Raw genomic sequence first — 22,310 nt, 5'->3', positions numbered from 1 at the left:
ATCATAATATACATCTTCATAGCTATTTTATTATATTGTAATAATCTGATCATTAAACTTGCTTTTATTGTTTGACATTGATTAGATTTGATAATTCTTTAGAAATAACTGCAGTTACCCGGATCCTTGGAAATGAAGTAGGCTGTGCACATATGGCAAGGCAAAACCTAGCCTTCACGGACATATGTTTACAATTCTACATGTAGAAAACCAAGTGCATGGATTCCTTGCCAGCTGGCTTTTGCCACCACTATGGTTGATCCACATCTGGAGACCTATCATCATGCACAAGTTATTTTGGGCCAGGGCAGCCAGTTTAAACTCTAATCAAGAGCTATTCATATTGAGTTCTTGAGCATTCCAATATTAAAGGTATGATCTGTTATAGGCAGTTTAGTACATTCATATGTAGCACAAAAAGTAAATCAATTGTTTGTGATGATATTTATCTGGAATGCTGAGACCTTTGCAAAAGTACAATTAACATTTGAGTTTTGCACTGGCATGGCAGCAGCATTCAGCATTCAACATTATCTATGGCTCACAGCTATCATGAGTACAATAAGCATACTTAAAATCAGTTTGCACAGTCATTGCACTGGTGCTTCTTCAGACCTGACTAACAGAAACTGCAGTTCCCAAGTGTCCTTGTAAGAACACATACATCAATTAAGACAAGAACATTTACTTGCTTAGCTTGGGGAACCAAGCAAGGAAGCAAAATGGGTCAGAATAGTACCTAGAGATAAACCATGCAGCTTTAAGAATATAAGATCAGACCAGTGATTTATTTATTTTATTTTTATTGTATTGTATTGAATTTGTATATCGCCCTCCCATAAAGCTCAGAGTGGCTTATATAAAATGTCATGGGCATACATCACAATCACATCACAAATACATCAACAGCAATGACAACAGTGGTTCCAAAATTAACAGAATATTACAATAGATTCATTTGAACAACAACTTTAACAAGAACCCATAGGGAGGTCAGTTTGGTTCAGGTAATGGAGGAGGGTGTCTGGGGAGGATGACCAGCGGATATTGTTGAGTTGGTCAGCCTCAACCAAATGCCTGGTGGAGGAACTCCATTTTGCAGGCCCTGTAGAATTGCAGGAGTTTGGGCAGGGCCCTCATATCTTCAGGGAATTTGTTCTACCAGGTGGAGGCCAGGACAGAGAAGGCTCTGGCCTTTGTTGAGGACCAACATTCTTATTTGGGGCCAGGGATCACCAGCCAGTTGGTGGTGGCAGAGTGTAGGGCTCTTTTGGGGGTATAGGCAGAGAGGTGGTCTCTCAGGTACACTGGGCCCAAATCATGTATGGCCTTGAAGGTGATTACCAAACCCTTAAGCATGATCTGGTATTCGATTGGGAGCCAGGTGAATTGTTGAAGTACAGGTTGGATGTGGGACCTCCACAGTGTATTTGTGAGGATCCTGGCCATGGCATTCTGAACCAGTTGTACTTTCCAGATCAAGGATAAGTGTAGGCCTGCATAAAGTGAGTTGCAAAAGTCTAGTCTAGAAATGACCATTGCATGGATCACTGTGGCTAGGTGTTTTGGAGCCACGTAGGGCGCTAGTAGCTTCGCTTGGTGTGTGTGGTAGAAGGCCTGATGCGCTACTCTTGTGACCTGTTCCTCCATGGAGAGGGAGGCATTGAGGATCACACACAGGTTTCGGGCGGAGCAAGATACTGATATTTGCATTCCATCCAGGCTGGGTAAGCACACTTCCTCACTTGGTCCCTTCCTACCCAGCCACAGGATCTCCGTCTTAGAAGGGTTGAACTTCAGATGACTCTGCTTGAGCTACTTCATCACTGCTTCCAGGCATCTGGCTAAGGATTCTGGGGGAGAATCAGGGCGGTCGTCCATCAGGAGGAAGAAATGGGTGTCATCTGCATATTGGTGACATCCCAGCCCAAACCTCTGCACCAGCTTAACAAGAGGGAACATGAAGATGTTAAATAAGATAGGAGGACTGCTCCTTGTGGGACTCCACAAGTAAGTTGATGATGGCTAGATGCTTTCTGTCCTTTTGCTAGCTTCTGTCCCCGACCCTGGAAAAAGGAAATCAGCCATTTGAGGGCTGTCCCCTGTATACCATCGTAGGCGAGGCAGTGAGCTAAAAGCTTGTGATTGTGTCAAATGCTGCTGAGAGGTCTTGTTGTTGTTAGGTGCCGACCCATCGCGACCCCATGGACAATAATCCTGCAAGCCTTCCTGTCCTCTACCATTCCTTGAAGTCCATTTAAGTTTGCACCAACTGCTTTACTGACTCCGTCCAGCCACCTCATTCTCTGTCATCTTCTTCTTTTGGCCTCAATCGCTCCCAGCATTAGGACTCCAGGGAGTCCTACCATCTCATGAGGTGGCCAAAGTATTTGAGTTTCATCTTCAGGATGCAGCCTTCTAAGGAGCAGTCAGGGCTGATCTCCTCTAGGACTGACCGGTTTGTTCGCCTTGCAGTCCAAGGGACTTGCAAGAGTCTTCTCCAGCACCAGAGTTCAAAAGCCTCAATTCTTTGCCGCTCAGCCTTCCTTATGGTCCAACTTTCACAGCCATACATTGCAACTGGGAAGACCATAGCCTTGACTAGATGCACTTTAATTGGCAGGGTGATGTCTGCTTTATAGGATGCTGTCTAGATTTGCCATAGCTTTCCTCCCCAGGAGCAAGCGTCTTTTAATTTCTTTGATGCAGTCCCCATCTGCATTGATCTTGGAGCCCAGGAAAATAAAATCTGTCACTACCTCCATTTCTTCCCCATCTATTTGCCAGGAATTGAGAGGGCCGGATGCCATGATCTTAGTTTTCTTGATATTGAGTTTCAAGCCAACCTTTGCACTCTTCTACTTTACCCGCATCAAGAGGCTCTTTAGTTCCTCTTCACTTTCTGCCATTAGAGTGGTATCATCTGCATATTAGGTTGTTGCTGAGAGGTCTAGTCCAAGTAAAAATAGGATAAAACAGGGTGGTCTCAGAACAAGAAAAAAAAGACATATCTGGAAGAAATAATTAAAAAGGCAAGTAGTAGAGCAGAGACCTTAGGTAGAAGAGAAGTGCTGCAATATAAACAAAAGGATAGTATTACTATAACTACTTGCTCCTTTGAGTATTCAAAGTATTCCAATAACATTTCAAAGATCTTGTATAAACATTGGCCCCTTGTGACAGATCTACAAGATTGCCACAATGGTTTACAAATAGCATGGAGACACAGTCAAAATATAGGAGAATTGGTTAGTCACAAATGAACTCTGGGGATGGCCCCTTTAAAACAATTATCTAAGGGCAGCGACAGGTATGGATGTTGCACAGCATGCCAAAATCTCTTACCAATTAAAGAATTTAGATACCCGATAAATGGCTTCATAATTCGGATTGAGACTTTTATTAACTGGGGAACAAAAAACTGTGTATATTGCATAAGGTGTTCATGTGATAAATTGTATGTGGGAATTTTTACCCTGGATTTGAAGATTACATTTCAAAAGCATCAGTCCTGTGTCAGAAACCATATAATAGATGCTCCCATCGTGAGTCACTGACTGGGACAGAATCATACAGCTGAGGATCTTCTTTTCTTTGGACCGGAACAAGTTACATCGGAAGGAAATCAAAGGGTAGACATTAAAAAAAACAGAGACAACAAGAGTGCTTTTACATTTATTCTTTGAATACACTGCAGCCTCCTGGCTTGAATACAGCATTGGCATTTTCCTCTTTTCTGTGAGCAGCTCCTTTAAGATTAGGAATCATTAGAACACCTGGAACATTGCCTTCTGTGATAAATTAGAGATACTTGAGTGAAGTGATTGGGACCTCATCTTTTTGGACCAGGATCTCCATGCCGTTTTGAGCCATTGGCCAATTTATATTATTACTTGTATTGAGGTAAAGTATAAATTAACTGCATATAAGAGATAGGCTGAATGTTTGTATTACAACATTTTTGTTTGATTGCTGGTATTTGTGTTTATAGGTTATGAAACAAACATACTGAGATTAATTGTACTTAAAAGAAGAGATGTATGGTATGAGTATGGATGAAGTATTTTACTTGTAACAAAACTTAAAATGATTTATTAATTGTGACTGTTTACATTTTAGGACTTGCCGCTGAGGAAAGATAGTAGAAAACAGAGTTTATCTGGAAAACTGTTCTGGCTGATGTCCTTGGGATGAAATAAACTAAAGGTAAACTCAAGAAAGGACATTGTTTGAAAATATTCTTTATTAATGTTTAATGCCATGACAGGTTTTTTTGTTTTCTTGTTCTGAGAAGTCTAGTCCGGCATCCTGCCTCACACAGTGGCCAATCAGTTCCTCTGGATGACCAACAACAGGACATAGAGGTCAAGACAGTCCCCTGATGTTGCCCCTGACTCTGGGATTCAGAAGCTTAGAACCTCTGAATGTGTTCTCTTCACTCACCATGGGATGTAGCTACTGATAGATCTAACATCCACAAATCTGGCTAATCCTGTGATCATCACTTCATCCTCTGGCAGAGAATTCCATATTTTAATCACTTTATATTTAGAGAATCTTTCCACCTTGTTACTTACCCTGAGCTATGTGAAAGGGCAAGATATAAATAAAAAATCATTATTCTATTATTACTATTACTATTACTATTATTATTATTCATTTTGTTCATCCTTAATCTATAGTTTATCAGTGTTATTGGATGGCTTACAGTTCTAGCATTTGAGGCAAGGAAGAAAAAGTTCTCTTTTGTCAAATCCCTCTATGGTATGCATAACTTTTATAAACTTCTATCATAACCCCGCCCCCCAGTCATCTCTTTTCTAAACCAAAAAGTCTCAGTCTCCTCATTCTTTCTTCATAGGAAAGAAGTTCCGCCCCCCTTAATATCTTGGTTGTCTTCTTCTGTCCCCGCCTCCCAGCTCTACAATGTCCTTTTTGGAGATATGGTGTCCTTTTTGGACATCCCAGCTAACCCACCTGAGAGAGACTATATCTTTTGTAAACAGCACGTTTTTCCTGTCTGGAAATCATGTGAACTGACAGGGGGAAACTAAAGTATTTATGTATCTGCATCCATTGAGCATTGAGTTAGTCAAGCAAAACAGGCAGTGCTATAGAGCAGACTTTTCCAACCTCTTGACCATGGAGGAGCCCTTGAAATAATTTTTCAGACTTCAAGGAACCCCAGAACTGATTCAGCTGGCCATGCCCCCTGCCATGCCCCCAGAAGTGATATCACTACCTGCACCCTTAGCCTTCCTTTTGCCCCTTCCCCCTGCCTTTACTACTAGTATGGTGGCTATTCCTTGTTAGGCCAGAAAGAAGAGTAGGAGCTGAGAAGACAGCCCAGACCAACCCAAAACCATGCCACTTTAAGAACTACCGCAGACCTCCTTCAGAACTCCCATGAACCTCCAAGAGTCCATGGACACCTGGTTGGGAATCCCTGCTATAGAGACAAACCTCCACACAAAGGCTTAAGCCTCTTGATTTTTAACATATATCAAAGTGAAAAAAACTGTCAAAACATATGTGCAGAACATTTGGATTCAAATTTGAATGGCCAAAAAGCTGAATGTGTTTTAAGGTCTGAGGGCCCTGTTTACAGTTCACAAATAAAATGTGATGTGAGCAGAGGAGCAATAAGCATCCCTGAATTAGATGACAATACAATGTTGATTCTACTCAGAAGTAAATCCTGCTTTCTTCATTGAGGTTCACTCACAGGTAAGTGTGCATAGGCTCATAGCAATCCAATGCAATGGGCTTAGAAAGGTGAAATAATTTAGGATTTATCAAGCCATTCACTGTCACTGAAATCTTTATCAAGAGGCTTTTGTTCCAGAGTTTTCCCAAATACTCTAGTACACTTTATTTGAGTTATCTGACTTTTTGGTTCCCAGAAGGCTGGTACACCCTAACCATAACCGAAACATCATCTCTTGAAATACCAGTGCTTGTATTGAGTTTTTAACTGACTCTTAAGGTTTCTAAAGGCAGTTTTTAACCACATCAGACCAGGGATCTCTTCAGAGCTAACTCCCTGTTTCACTGAGTAAGGAAATTCTCTTCTCACTAAGCCTGAAATCAGACTTAACTCAGTCAAGGCAGAAATCTGACTGATTATCTCCTCAGCATGCAGCTCTCAAGTCTATCTTTGCTCAGCTGATTCTAACCAATCAGATTTCTTGGAACAACCTGTCACCCAAAGCTCCCTGGTAAATGAACCCTTCACAGACCTTTTATCTGTTTACACAGCTCTGCTAAGCTTTTAAAAAGTGCAGCCCATCACTGTTATTCATTATGTTTTTATATATATATATGGGGAACTGTATGCACAAACAGAAATTGCTGGCATGATTCTCTGGATTTCTGTATCTAGCAACTATGGCTAAGCAAGGCTGTTGCAATGCTAGAGCAGAACCACATAGCCCCAGTCAAATAAGAGATGCTGTCAACATTTTTCTTTTTTACTAACATGTTCGAAACCATTGCAATGCATGTAGAGACAGACAAAATTCTTTTTTAAATTTTTTGTTTTGCTAAGGATTCGAACATGTTAGATAAAGTAATTTGGAAAGCATGTCCTAGAAACCATATTTCTAAATCCCTACTTCAATGCTGTTATGTATAACTAGTAAATGTGCTAACTGATATGTGAAAAGGCAGGTACCTTTTTCTTCAGAACACTGTCATATCTATCACAAGATGTGCCAGATACATAGACATAAACCTGCCTATGGTCTAAGACCAGCAGAGGCTGAAGCACCCTGGCTACATTTATGTTAAGAAGAGATACACTAAAATAGCCTCCATGTCTTCAAAGGTAGACTTACATAGTGAAATTCAGTAGGAGAAGTTTATTTTCCAGGGTTAAAGATTTGTAGTTTGAGATGCTATTACTTGTTTGAGGACTGTATATCTTGGTGCTGTTAAAGGCAGAGGAGCAAGGCCAATAATAAAGATGACAACTCCCAACTATTATTTCTAGGAGAAAATTATCACTCATTTCTTATCTCAGCTTCTTCCTAGTGTTTATCATCTCACTTCACCACACATACAATGCTAGATGCTTTTTTTTTTGTTCTGAGCAATACGCATCATCATGTCATTTGTATAAATGTGTAATGATCCCTCATGAAATAGGACTGAACATGATTATTTGTGAAGAATCACATCCCAGGGAGCTGTTAGTCTGTCAATGATTGCTTTTCCTTTAGAAATGTGCATTTCATGCCACTTAATATGATGGATAGCAGTGAAGGTCATACACTGTCAGGAGGAGATATAAATTTCTAGGCCCTATTTAAAATTAATAAATGGTTTATGCCTAGAAAGGTGAGCAGTCAATGAGTAGCTATTACACCTCAGAGAGTGAACACATCTTCCTTCTCAGTCTGTGTGGCATTGTCTAGGAGAACATTCTTCTGGGAGCCATATTTGACTTGCCATCTTGTAATTTTTTCCTGTTCACAACGGTTTTTATCACCATGTATTTATTTGAATACTCTTAATTACAAATATCTGTCACCTCATATAAAATTGATTTGAGTCTTTAAGGATCCCTGTCAAAGGATGAGACAAGGCAGAGTAATAAAGTTGTTGTTGTTATCTCATGTGATCAGTCATATGAAAGTCTTGTTCATATTAATCAAGATCAATAGAATGATATTAGTTTCATAATGCTCAATTATGCACAGGCAGGAAAGGGCGGGCCAGCACCTGCATGACAGTTGAACTAATCCCCGCTTATACACAACACCGGCACCATCTGGGCTCCCTCCTGGCCCTGGCCCACTTTCAGGCCACTGATAGCCATGGCATGAGAATGCAGATTCTTCCACATTCCCTTTCTTGCCCTGGTAGCCATTAGAGACCTGGCCAGGCCAGATCCATACATATGAGAAGAGTCAGGCCTCAAAGGCCCAGCTCCTTCCTTCCAACTACAGTGTGGGACACAAAATGCCCCATTTGCTTTACGGTGCTATACCCCCCCCCCACGATGGTGGGATAGCAGCATGCCACTACCCCACCATCCTGCAGTGGGACCCCCATGCCCCTGCCCCCCTGCTCTGCTGCCATGAGGCACAGTGGGGCCTTCCAGACCCAGAGCTGTCTGGTACTATGGCATCCTAGCCAGAATAAGTCATAATGTTCTGATGGATAAATTGAAGGACTGCAATCTAGATTTTCAGATAGTTAGGTGGATAGGGAATTGGTTAGAGAATTGGTTAGACTCAAAGAGTTGTTGTCAATGGTGTTTCATCAGACTGGAGGGAGGTGAGTAGCGGGGTACCTCAGGGCTCGGTGCTTGGCCCGGTACATTTTAACATATTTATTAATGATCTAGATGAGTGGGTGGAGGGACTAGTCATCAAGATTACAGATGACACCAAATTGGCAGGACTGGCAAATACTCCGGAAGATAGAGACAGAGATCTGAACACAATGGAAAAATAGGCAAATGAGAACAAGATGCAATTTAATAAAGATAAGTGTAAAGTTCTGCATCTGGGTCAGAAAAATGAAAAGCATGCCTACTGGATGGGGGATACGCTTCTAGGTAACACTGTGTGTGAACGAGACCTTGGGGTACTTGTGGATTGTAAACTAAACATGAGCAGGCAGTGTGATGCAGTGGTAAAAAAGTCGAATGCCATTTTGGGCTGTATCAACAGGGGCATCACATCAAAATCATAAGATGTCATAGTCCCATTATATACGGCACTGGTCAGACCACACCTGGAGTACTGTGTGCAGTTCTGGAGGCCTCACTTCAACAAGAACGTAGATAAAATTGAAAGGGTACAGAAGAGAGCGACCAAGATGATCTGGGGCCAAGGGACCAAGCCCTATGAAGATAGGTTGAGGAACTTGGGAATGTTCAGCCTGGAGAAAAGGAGGTTGAGAGCGGACATGATAGCCCTCTTTAAGTATTTGAAAGGTTGTCACTTGGAGGAGGGCAGGATGCTGTTTCCGTTGTCTGCAGAGGAAAGGACATGGGAAAGGACACAGAGGAAAGTAATGGGTTTAAACTACAAGTCCAACGATATAGGCTAGATATCAGGAAAAAAAATTCATAGTCAGAGTATTTCAGCAGTGGAATAAGCTGCCTAAGGAGGTGGTGAGCTGGCAGTCTTCAAGCAAAGGTTGGATACACACTTTTCTTGGATGCTTTAGGATGGTTAGGGCTGATCCTGCGTTGAGCAGGGGGTTGGACTAGATGGCCTGTATGGTCCCTTCCAACTCTATGATTCTATGATTCTATAATCCAGGCTGACTTAATGGTCAAGTAACATGGACAAAGTTATAAAAATTGTTTGAATAAATAACATGAATGTATAAAGAATGTGCAATAATGTTAGTAATTATAAAGAAACACATTTTAAAATCACACACTTCTCATAGAACTGTGAGATAACTCTTGAAACCAGTATGTCTTAGAGTGATACTACAGATATGCTTGAGTAAGCATACAGATATGGATGAGCAGAAGCAGAGCCAGTTCTAGGTTTGCGTGCATCCTGAGCCATAGAGTATAATTGGATCCCCTTTGCCTCTAACCATATCCCTTATATTTGGTTCTGCCTTTTTATGTTCAGACACCCCCTTTTCCATTTCCATTTCCTTACTCTGTGTTGATATGAGGATTTCAAGAGACTTTGAAAGAGATGTTGAGTTTGGACCTGAAGCTGAGATCTTGAGCCCTTGCTTGGGTTTCACTAGCCCTAGGCTCTTAGCCAATCATGGAACAGACTAGTGGACTTATCATGTTCCTCTGTTAAGGGCCAGTCATATGTCTCGGTGGGAGTTTCAAGTATGTGTATAAGTTCCCAAGTTGTGCTTGTCTGTGTTCAATGTTTCGTGGGTCTAGTAAAGTATTGGTTGTTTGGAGATGGTCTGTGTCTTCACTGAACCCATGGATTTAATACTGTGATAAAGAGATCCTATGAAATTTTGACTTCTTAAATATTTTACTTTGTATAAAACCAGAGAGAAGAAAATGTGCCTTTTATCATTTCATAGAATGCTATTCAATAAAATTGGCATCCTTTAGATGAAAATGATACAAATATTCATTCTCCTGTGAAACCTTGCTAGCCTTACCTTGTTCTTGTTTTTTGTAATAAGGAGGCTGTGCAACCTCCTTGTAGTCCTTTGGTCAGTGATGGAGGCTATGTCATCTTGCACACTGCTGTCTTAAGTCAACTTAATCTGAAAATGTTAGATCGGTGCTTGCAACAGAATGTTGTCACTGAATGGCACACTACTAATTCCTGTGATCTAGACTTGTGCCAGAATAACAGATATTTGCTACAGCAGCAAGAAAAGTAGGTGCTGCCAAGATGATCCTTGAAATTAAAGGCCAAGACTACACTGTAGCATGCAGTTCAAGTCTAAGGATATATTCTAAAAAGAGAGTCATAGGCAAGCAGGAACTACAGAATTATTAAATGTTCTTCATGGCACCGTAAAGGAAACAATGAAACTCAAAGGGACTGTTGGGTTCGCAAGATGTCTCCTGCAATAGACTGGACATCTTAGCATTAATAAGACATGATTAATTGTTGCTTTGCAAGAAAAGAAGGGTGATTAGCAGGTCAGAAGAAAAGGCTAGGCAGTCACCTTAGGCAAGAGGTATAACCTTACAAGTCAAGCATTAGTGTAAAGGTATTTATTTAATTCATTTAGAAAACTAGGAGGTTTAAAAAATACATACAAGCATTGACTAATTAATATGGCAGAACCATTTGTCTGACACAACATGGGTTAGTCACAGTACTAGAAGCAGTAAAAATAGTGTCTCATTAGTCTTTTAAACATTTATTCCTGATTCTACATGAAATTGATACTTAATCACTTTCCCAGTGTACAGCAGGCACTTATTACACAGGGGAAACGTGGAGAATGGAAAGTTTATAAAATCTCTGTCAATCTCTGCTCCATTTGAAAAATGATTCATTATAATGGGCCACTAGCGGCTGAGTGTCTCAGAATGGAAGCCTGTAATTAACTTTGCTTCATGTTTTATTGAGAGCATTCGCTGTTTTCAGGGACCTGAGCATACATCTTGTGGAATGCGATACCCTCTGGATACAGACTGCAATGCGAAAAATACTTCCCAGGAAGTGAGTTCCATGGACTTAGTAAGATGAACTTCTGGTATGACATTTGTAGAATCAGGCTGAAAGATTTACTCATACTGAGATGGAGAAGGAATACAACTAAGGTAATGAGCCAGGGTGGGGAGAAAAAGTGTCAGGTAAGCAGGCTTAGGACTTGGAGGAAGACCACCAAGGAAGATTTGGCAGAGGAAGGCCATGGCAAACCACTTCTGATTCTCACTTGCCTTGAAAGACCTTCACTTGGGTTGCCATAAGTCAGCTGTGACATAGCCTATATAATTTACTGACAGGTTTATTTTAGTAAATGAAAGAAACCACACAGATTTTTTTAAGGCCTAGAAATAGTGCATATTGCTATGATCATGCTTATTGCTACAGTCATGCATATTGCTACAGTCACTGTTGTTTAATGCAAAGTTATCTAGTAATGCCTACTTTAAGTATCAGATGTTCTCCAAGGTCTGAGGCTGAAATCCTTTCCCAGCCCTAAACTCTGAGATTGGCTTTAACAGAGAAGTCAGCAGGAAAAGTGAACTCTAGGCTCAGAAAAAGGGTCACTAACTGAATTCTGGCATGAGAGAGAATCCCCCCCCCCAAATTGTATAGACTGAAGGGAAACACCATTGTTGAATTACTTTGCCACAGTCATGTTTTCATAGTTTACATTTCTCAGGAATGGCAGGTGGCTGCCTTGATGCCCCAATCCTTTCATAAGCACCTTGTGGGCATAAGAGCTCTGATATATTTGGGCCATAAGTCTCTCTTTGATATTTATTTTAGTTCTTGTACATCATATTTGTTTCCTGCTCTTATCCTAAGGAAATGGAGCACACACAAAAACACACACACAGACACACACGCACATATTAATTCCATGGGAAAAATATTATTGGCTTTGCAGGGTGCAATAAAGTGCCTTCTGAAACAGAGAGCACTTGGGCATCTTATCAAAGGTGACCTTTTGAAACAACAATAAAGTCAAAAGCAGCATAAGGATCTGCTGTACAAAATGAAGCATAAAATGTTCACTACACACCCTGTTCACACCTCTTTAGAGCTACCAGGGCTGTAAATCCCTCACACTTTTATTGTCTTCTTCTGGCCAAACCTTCTCTGGCTTAGCAGCCATTTGGTAATTAACAAGACAGCAATTACAGTCCAAACTATATGTCAGTGATCCAGAAATGCACAACAAATAACCAGAGCTCATTGTTGACTCTCCTGAGCCATAATCATATCTCAAGAGGGCAACAGAAATTTGGAAAGCAGATGAAAGTTCAAAGAAGAGTAAATAGCACATTGATAGAGTTTAGAGCCTCTTGTGGCGCAGAGTGGTAAGGCAGCCGTCTGAAAGCTTTGCCCATGAGGCTGGGAGTTCAATCCCAGCAGCCGGCTCAAGGTTGACTCAGCCTTCCATCCTTCCGAGGTCGGTAAAATGAGTACCCAGCTTGCTGGGGGGTAAACGGTAATGACTGGGGAAGGCACTGGCAAACCACCCCGTATTGAGTCTGCCATGAAAACGCTAGAGGGCGTCACCCCAAGGGTCAGACATGACTCGGTGCTTGCACAGGGGATACCTTTACCTTTACCTAGAGTTTAGAAGAGACTACCTAAATAAGCGATCCCCAACCTGTGGGCCGCGAACCACATGTGGTCCGTCGACTAATTGGAGGTGGGCCCCGAAGGACGCCTTCTGCCCCCCCCAGCCCTTTACTTCCTCCCCCCTGCCCCTTTACAACACACTTCGGGTGTCATTGTCTCCCATCACTCCCAGATGGGACTATCTCGTTGCAGATAAACAAGCTCAGGATTCCCATTGATTTGTCATTGTCATGAGTTAAAATTTCCATGAAAATAAAATGTTCCTTATGTTCATTGTTGTGGCGTGTCTATCTTATTTTGAAGGGATGTTTAAACATTACCATAGCGATCAGAGAGCGTTAGGGCAGTGGTTGAGAATAGAGGAGTAAACTACTCCCCCACCGGGCCTCAGTAAAAGGCGTTGAGTGGTCCCCGGCGTTGAGTGGTCCCCGGTGATAAAAAGGTTGGGGACCACTGACCTAAATGACTGAAGGGAAAGTTAAGTAGTATTCACTTACAAAGAGATGTGTTTTTCTTCTAGGAAACGTGAAGATGGTTGATATATCATAAAGCACATTATCTGAATATTATGTAAACACAGAAGGAATCTCATGGATTAGCTGGCTTTCCTGTATCATGTAACTTGAAAGGTATTCACAACTCTAATATGTCTGATTTGTGTTCCTTATCTCTGAAGAACTGACATAACTAGATAACTTTGGCATGCCACTTTCCAGTCATTCCCAGAAGGAATTGTCATCTGAAACAGCAACAGTTTTCAACTTTTCTACCTTTAGGTACCATTTCCCCATGAACTTGCCAGAACCTACCTAAGACTGTTAGAGAAGATACTTAGACCCATTATGCACGGCAGTAGCCATGGCCGGCTGCTGCTGGGCAGGATGCCCCGGTGCTTCCCATGTACTCATGGGGGAGGAATCCCCTGGAGCAGGGGTAGTCAACCTGTGGTCCTCCAGATGTTCATGGACTACAATTCCCAGGAGCCCCTGTCATCAAACGCTGGCTGGGGTTCATGGGAATTGTAGTCCATGAACATCTGGAGGACCATAGGTTGACTAACCCTGCCCTGGAGTATGCAGGCTGCCCCGGCATAGCGCAGGCATGTGCACATACACACGCGCAACGCCAGGGCTGGAAAGCCGACTCGCTGCCTGGAGGCAGCAACAGTGAAAAGGTGAGTGGGGGGGGGAGTGAGGGAAAAGGGTGTCCCCACTGTACAATGGCAGGGAGCAGCATGCCACTTTCCCTCCAAGGTGGAGGTGAGGGGACTTCTCGGTCAGCTCCGCAGCTCCGCCAAGCCAACAGGGGCATGCAGTGTCCCTCTAGGGACACCATAGGTTGAGGGAAAAGCTGGGCCAAAAGGCCCAGTTCTTCTGGTTATACACAGAGCTGGCCCAACCCAGCCCACGCTGGCACCTGCAGCATCCCAGGGAACGCGGAAGATTCCACATTCCCTTGTTGTGGGTCTTCCGGGGCACTACACCAGGCCAGGGCTGTGATCGCGGCAGCAGTGTACATAATCGGGACTGCCCTGCTGCCGCCATCCCGGATTATCAGCCCTGTGCATGATCAGTCATAGTGATAGTAATGTTTTCTGCTCCCCAGTGAGGTAAAAGCAGATATCTCAGCACTGTTTTGTTTTGTTTTTTGATGCTGTGTGGTTGTTCTTTCCTTATAGGTCAGTTTCGTGCTGGGTGTGTTGTTTTTTATTGTAAGGAGAGAAACTTCCAGCTGCATTTACTCTCTGGTAGGCATTTTGCTTTAATGTTTAGTGCTTCCATTTTTTACTGTTGCCAGGTAATTAAAGTTTAAAAAAATACAAGCTCAGAAGACCTAGCATGGTATAGGAGGGAGGCAGAGAAAGCTGAGCTAAGCAGAAATATCTTGGCAGGTTTCCCCTTTATACCCAGAAAAAAGGCCCACCTGTGATGACCTCCAGCCAAGGAGGCCCCCAGCCTGAGGTCTTTTGGGAGGTAGCACCAGTGGAGGAGCCTGGACGCCACTCCTGGCCCTCCCACTGGAGCCACAATCCGCCCCAGCAGGGAAACCATGCTACAGAGTGTCAGTTTTGCACTCAGAGCCAGGAATGCCAGGAAGGGAAGCTAGTGATGGACACCTAGCAGGAGGAGGCTGCCATCCAAATGAGGGGCTGCTGCAGCCACATTTGAAATGGCACCTGTGCATGAGGAGCACGTGGAGCCTTGCCATACCATCCTGACTAGCAATCCTCCCTTCCAACTCAGTCCCAGCTGACAGAGACCCTGGATTGACTTGGCTTCCACCAGCTAATGCCAGGCAGGTATAGGGAGCCTGGTCTTCTCAGTAGCAGTTCTAAGCAAAGGCCCCCTAACCTGGGTGGACTAGCTGTTCTGCACCAATCATGCACCAACCATGGGGTACATCTACACCAAAAGCAAGGCTGACCATATAGGTGGGTGTCCACGGTTCACACAGAACTTCTGCAACTTGCCACAGAACAGCTGGCCCACCCGGCTCAGCACACCCTCATCCAGCACTGTCACCAAGCAGGACAGGTTCCCCATACCCACCTGGCAGTAAGCCATGGAACCCCAGTCAACCTGGGGCCTCTGGAAAGGGGTTTCTGTTGCCTAGGACTGGATTGGGTGGAAGGGCTTTCAGTTTCAATTGCGTGGCAAATGGAGCAATGAAAGGAGCAAAATCCATGTAGAAGGAAAAAGAATTTCCAATGCACTTACAAACTGAAAGTGAGTTGACATGCAGAAGGGAAAAATGCACTCAGAGGGAAAGCATGATAAAAATGAAGAAAAACACCACTACATAAAAGGCCGTGAACTACGAGTACTGATATCTTGTCATTTAAGAAGTTCTAAATTCCCTATCATGCAATGTGAAGACCTTTAATTCTACTGCACCTCCATTTACCTGTCAGAAAAAACAGGATATGGTAATGGACCTTAACGTGTTCTCTTTTATTTAGGAAGGCATGAGACATCACGATCCCACTACACATCAGTTTTAGAACCCCCTGACTCTCAAAAAGTATTCTGAAAGGAAGTGAATCTATACATTATAAGGGGATCCATGGGCCTGATTCAAAGAAGATAGAGCTTCTAAGTAATCAAAACCTGTTGAACTATAGCCCACAGCATTCATTCAGTGACATGTGCTCTCTGATGGACTCCAGAATTTCAAGTAGAACCTGAGTCTGGCTGATGTGGCTAAGACCGATTATGCACTGGAGGTTTCATGCTGGGCTGCAGGCTGGAGTTTTAGTCATGGCAGGTTGCCCCACCTCTTCCTCCACCCACATGGGGGAGCATCTGGCCTGGTGCACCTCATCCGATTTGGCCTCCTGCCAAGAGCTGGGGCAGTGAAGTTCCCAGTGCATAAACGGTCCATGAGGCCACAGACTAGCCTGCCTTGCCACAATAAATTCTATCAGTTATTTCAGTTCCTGCAGAAGAGCAGAAGTCCATATTACCTGGCTCATCTTGACCAGCAGTGTACTTTAATAACATTGTCCTGCCCCACAGGTTGCTGTCTATAAACCTGCAGCTGCTGCCACCTCATCCTGAATCCGTCCAGCTGCTTCCCAGCATAACTGCTGTGCAGTTTGGTTCTATCTGTTTATGCTAACTAACTCCCATTTCATTTATGGATTTTTGTGTCACCTCCGACTAGAGCTCTTTGGCTCTTCAACTTGCTCGCAACAGAGACTGACAAGAGGCAAGAAAATAGAAGAATTGTTAAATAGACCCTGCTGCTTCACTCAACATGTTCTCTCTTTAAATAAGTTTAAAAGTTCATCCTCAAGCAAAGTCACTGCAGCTTTAATTCCTCCCTGCTCTCTCCACAGATATTTATTTATACTGTTGGCGTCAATGCACTTGGCAATTTATATTCCATATCCTTAGTACTCTTTGCATGAAATATCTCTGTTGGAATTCCTGTTTACTCCTCATTTCAGTAGTTACCACTGCTTTTTGAAACAGCAGGCTTCGGTTAATTAAAATAAATTTGAATACAGATACATTTAGTAATGGAAAATGTTAGCAAATTGAGGCAATTTTTTTAGCAGCAAGGCTCTGAAGCTATGTCTTATTAATAAAGTTGAACAAATAATACCCCCCCCCAAAAAAATCTTATGTTCAGGTAATTGCAAAGAAAAATAAAAAAATTAAGTATTTGTTATTACTATCATATAATGCCAGGTCATAATGTGCAGAGTAGGGGTTAACACAAGAAAATTGGACATGGTGAATTAACACAAAATAAATGATTGTATGGCAATGTAATTACATTCCAGCCCCTATGCTAATTGTAATTTATATCAATTCAATAATTAAAGAAAACAAGCCCTTGCTTTGGTTTCCTAATCATATTGCTGTGGAAAGTCAATGGATTCCACACCTGCTGGAATGCTGGGACATAAATTGTACTATGACTTTAATTCTTAATTGGCCAAAAGCATTTCTCAATCTGAGTGCCAGATCTGAAGGAAGCACAATGCTAATCAAATCATGTCAAATGTATACAAAATAGAACTAACTAGGACATAACAAATTCAGGTCTGCTTTAGCCAGAATTAAATTAAATATACATTAGCTAGTAACCTTACTGTTTCAAAACAACCATTTGTCATAGCAATCAACAATTGTGTATCAAATTCCCCAGTATATTTATCTGTTGATGGTAGTTCCTTATTTGTTTGCTTGTTTGCTTGCTTATTTATTTATTTCCTTATTAATTAATTTATTTATTTATTAGATTTCTAAGCTGCCCTCCCGGCGGGATGGCTCAGGGCAGGGTACAATATTATTATATAAAAATACAATAGTTAAACAAATAAAATTTTAAAATAAAATTAGTTTAAAATAGATAGCAGAAACAGGTTAAAATCAGCAGTGACAATTCATCTTCAGAGTAAGTATTAATGTTATCTCAGTGGTGAGGATCATCTGGGGCATCTTGATGGATAAACAGGTGGATGAATAAATGGATAGGTGAGGCCACATCCTATAGTCTTAAATATAATTATTTACTTCTATCGCTCAATTCAGTGAACTAACAGATTCTTAGCTTTGCTATATTACAGCATATTCTTGAGTGGTACAGAGGGTAAATAACTGTCATGGAGGTAGGGGAGGCAGGGAAACTGCAGGGGAAACCATTGTCTGGTCATTCTGTTGCCAAATGGAACGAACGAACGAACGAACGAACGAACGCTTCTGCAATGCCCCTCACATGAACAAGGGACAACTGTCACCATGTCAAAGCATCATTCAACTCTGCAAGCCCTTCCTGGTCCTTTGACAGAAATGCTTTTTTGCTGTGTGATTGGCATTTTACTCTAAACTTCTAGTCTGTTCTGGAGAATTTGAAATATGTGTGTGAGGAGAGAGAGACCAATTATGCACAGTGGCAGCCATGCCTTGCCACCACCAGTTTCTTGCATCAGGGCAGCATGTCCCATTGCTTCCCATGTATGTATGGGGGACAATTTCCTTCAGAGCACATGGTCCACCTTGCAGTTGTGCATGCACACACACCACTCCGGGATGGAAAGGTTCTGCCGTACTTTGCTGCGGTGGCAGGAAGGTACGGTGGGAAGCCTTACTTCCACAAGGGTAGGATTGTATGACACTGCAATCCCACCTTCATGGAAGATAACAAAATGCCCTGCAAAGCTCAATGAGGCATTTTCTGTTCCTGTTGGGACACTGTAGGCATGGCTCTTCCCTGTGTGCACAGACCTGGCATAACATGGCATGGCCATCAATGGCAGCCATGGCAAAAAAGGAAATGCAAAAAAATCAGAGTTCCCTTGATGGAGAGCATTGGAGACCCTAAAGCGGGCCAGGGCCAGGAGAGGGCTGGGCTGGCATCAACATTGTATGCAAGCAGGTATCTGCCCCACTGCCATGCAAGCACCAATCTGTTCTCTCCCCCATACCCCGCCATGCATAATCAGCCTGAGAGAGAGAGAGAGAGAGAGTATGTGTGTGTAGCGGTTAAGAGTGGTGAAATCTAATCTGGCGATTCAGGTTTGATTCCCCACTCCTCCACCTGCAGCCAGTTGGGTGACCTTGGGCTAGTCATAGTTCTGACAGTACTGGTTTCACAGAACAGTACATCTTTTAGCTCCATCCACCTTTCATGTTGTCTGTTCTGAGGAGAGGAAAAGAAGGCAATTATAAGCCACTTTCAGACTCCTTTGGGTAGTGAAAAGCAAGGTATAAAAAACAACTCTCTCTTTCTCTCTGCCTCTCTCTTCACACACACATGCAGAGATAACTTATGTAATTTTTTTCTCAACATGGTTATAGAAAATTTTCTCACACTGCAGATAGCAACTAGATTTGATCCATATTCAGCCAGTGTTTATTGTAGCAAACGCTTTAAGGTGAAGAGGAGATGCATTTTCTAAATAGTGGAGGCGTCCCATTGGTCAATGAGCCTCTTGTGGCGCAGAGTGGTAAGGCAGCCGTCTGAAAGCTTTGCCCATGAGGCTGGGAGTTCAATCCCAGCAGCCGGCTCAAGGTTGACTCAGCCTTCCATCCTTCCGAGGTCGGTAAAATGAGTACCCAGCTTGCTGGGGGGTAAACGGTCATGACTGGGGAAGGCACTGGCAAACCACCCCGTATTGAGTCTGCCATGAAAACGCTAGAGGGCGTCACCCCAAGGGTCAGACATGACTCGGTGCTTGCACAGGGGATACCTTTACCTTTACCTTTACCCATTGGTCAACTGCAGTTCTCCATCCCCCCCATAGGTATCTTTATCTCCTCTTCAGACTGGGAATTTATGGATGGATGTAGACAGCTGAACACTGGATGATCATGAACTAAAAAAAATTGCAAGGCATGCCCACTGGTACTTTAGAAATTAACATTGTTGTTTTAAATCTATAACCTACATAGGTGACACTCTGCTTCATCAGCTGCCTGAAGAAGCAGCACAAGTAAAGAGAATTGTTTTCAGAATCAGAAATGTTGTGGTCACAATAATACATTTGGTAACTTGTCTCCAGAGGCTTACAAATTTTGTCAGTTTAAAGGAGCAGAGTTATTTTTCTCTTAACCTGCATATAATATGGCACAGGCCATTCCTATGAATTAAATATTAAACTATCTTGGGAAGCCTGTCCCTTCTTAACTCCAGTCTCTACAACTGAAGAGAAGTTAACTTTGACATCTGTATTTCCAATTCCACCCAAACACTGAATACAGGTTATCCTTTTCACATTCATGAAGCCCCAGGGTTAGTGAGGTCACTTTTCAAGCAAGCCCTTTTTTGTGATTGTCTTTTGGCACATTTTTCTGCTGGCAACTATTAAGAGAGAGCTCTATTTCCAGTGATGTCAGTGGCATCAGACCCCATAAGTGACAGCAACTCTAGAGGGAGTCTGAGCAGGTGAGACAGCAGTTCGTGGAGCTGACATCAATTTTCTTGATGTCGGTATTGTCAGCCTGCCCGAACTCTGGCTAAAGTGTTGACACTTGGAAAGAGTGGTAGGTTTGCCGGACAAAGTACAACAGGTTGCTGTGCCCCGGGAGAGCTACAGTACTTTGCTATTCTGAGGAATAATTTCAGCAGTTCCATATGTTCAAAAAAAATCTACTAGGCATGTAAGAAAATTTAGATTTACTCAGCCATTTAAAATCTCAAAAGTGTCACAGAACTGTATCCTGAAGCAATATTAATCAAATTGAGGGACCCAAATTACCAGCTTAATACTGATGAGGAAAATATACCTAACAACATATATGAGCATTACAGTGTCTTAGTATTAGTATGGTTTAGATTAAATTATTACTGTCTCTTGGCAAAATGATGGCATTGGAAATGCTCAGAATTTTGAAATTAATATAATCAACATTCATACTTCCTAGGATGAACTGTTCATTTATCATAAGTCAAGTCCCTCAACATGTCACCTTAATATTGTTGTCATGGATACATTTCTGAACAACTAGCATTTACTGAGAAAAACATCAGCCAACCATTCTGAGACAGTATCCTCACTATGACAAAATCAGCCAACATTTGCTGCAATACTACTATAGATCATGACAGGATACTTGGCAAAATCTCCTGAAGGAATATACCCAGCAGAGAATTTTAAAGATGAAGGAAGGGAGGGAGGAAGGGAGGAAGGAAGGTCAACAAATGACAGACAAACCATATAGAACATAAATATGAAACAATACAACAGAATCACAATAAACACATGCTTCTGTGCAGGTTTCCACAAACCACTTGAATATATCAATGTCAATATGAGGGGCTACTATCAGGAGGTGGTGTGCACCCCACAAAGGACAGAAAAAGTATTTTTGGGAGAACCCTTGCATACCTGGTGAAGAGGGCTTTAAACTAATTCCAAAGGGGAGTGAGACATAAATTCAGAACCTGGTGGTATGGCAAGAACTGAAGATGGGAAAACTGCAAATCTACAGGGAATGGCACATAAGCAGGGAACTACTAACTTACACGAAAGTTCAAAACTTAGCATCAGGAGAGTTCCCCAAAAGACTTAAGGAGGCAGTTGTCCACCCTTTACTGAAAAAACCATTGCTAGACGCACGAGACCCTGCCAGTTACTGCCCAGTCTCGCAACTTGCGTTTCTGGGTAAGATGATAGAGCGGGCAGCATTTCTGGAGGAAACATCGGCCCTAGATCCATACCAGTCTGGCTTGCATCCTGGGCATGAGGTGGAGATCGTGATGGTTGCCCTGACGGACAATATCCGGTGCCAGCTCCGCCATACTCATGTTGTTAGATCTGTCAGCTGCATTTGATGTAGTCGACCACGAGATATTGGCTCACCGCCTTGCCAGAACTGGAGTTCGAAGGACTGCACTGCAATGGCTGGTCTCCTTCCTCCGGAACTGATCGCAGAGGGTTGCAGTGGGGGATGAGTTGTCGGACCCCTGTGCACTCCCTTGCAGGGTTCCACAGGGGGCGATACTCTCCCCCACATTTTTTAACATCTATATGCGCCCTCTAGCCCAGCTGGTCCGGGGCTACGAGCTGGGATGTCACCAATATGCAGATGACATCCAGCTCTACCTCCTAATGGACAGACGGCCAGACTCCCCCGGATACATTTGCCAGTTGTTTGGAAGCAGTGGCTCAGGCAGAGTCATCTGAAACCCAGCCCCTCCAAGACGGAGGTCCTGTGGTTAGGGAGAAGAGGGCAGGACCAGGAAGCGTGCCTCCCATGCCTGGATGGAGTGCAATTAACACCAGTTGCCAGGAATTTAGGGGTGACTTTTGATGCCTCCCTTTCAATGGAGGCTCAGGTCACAAAAGTAGCCTTGATAGCTTTTTTCCATCTTCGCCAAGCCCGGCTATTAGCGCCCTACCTGTCCTCAGAACACCTGGCCACTGTGATCCTTGCAATGGTCACTTCCAGATTAGACTACTGTAACTCGCTCTATGCCGGAAAACCCTTGTTCTTGATCTGGAAGTTACAGCTGGTACAAAATGCGGCTGCGAGGGTCCTCACTGGGACATCTTGGAGGGCCCATATCCAGCCGGTGCTTCATCAACTGCACTGGTTACCTGTCTGTTTCCGGGTTAGGTTCAAGGTATTG

General features: G+C 42.9%; 1 long non-coding RNA gene across 2 annotated transcripts; it reads left to right on the top strand.

The window, feature by feature from the left end:
- Positions 1-3,797: 3,797 nt before the first annotated feature.
- LOC143842911 (uncharacterized) lies at positions 3,798-16,990 on the top strand. 2 transcript variants are annotated; one of them, XR_013233392.1, is made up of 6 exons: positions 3,798-3,903; positions 4,120-4,206; positions 11,055-11,129; positions 13,249-13,357; positions 14,407-14,475; positions 16,244-16,990. It is a non-coding gene; the product is annotated as an uncharacterized LOC143842911 (long non-coding RNA). The 2 variants fall into 2 exon arrangements; XR_013233397.1 differs by lacking the exon at positions 11,055-11,129.
- Positions 16,991-22,310: the final 5,320 nt, after the last annotated feature.

Source organism: Paroedura picta, chromosome 1 (genome assembly GCF_049243985.1).
Source record: "Paroedura picta isolate Pp20150507F chromosome 1, Ppicta_v3.0, whole genome shotgun sequence".
Lineage (NCBI taxonomy): Eukaryota > Metazoa > Chordata > Lepidosauria > Squamata > Gekkonidae > Paroedura > Paroedura picta.
The sequence above is the reverse complement of the archived record's forward strand: the minus strand, read 5'-3'. Positions and strand labels throughout refer to the sequence as shown.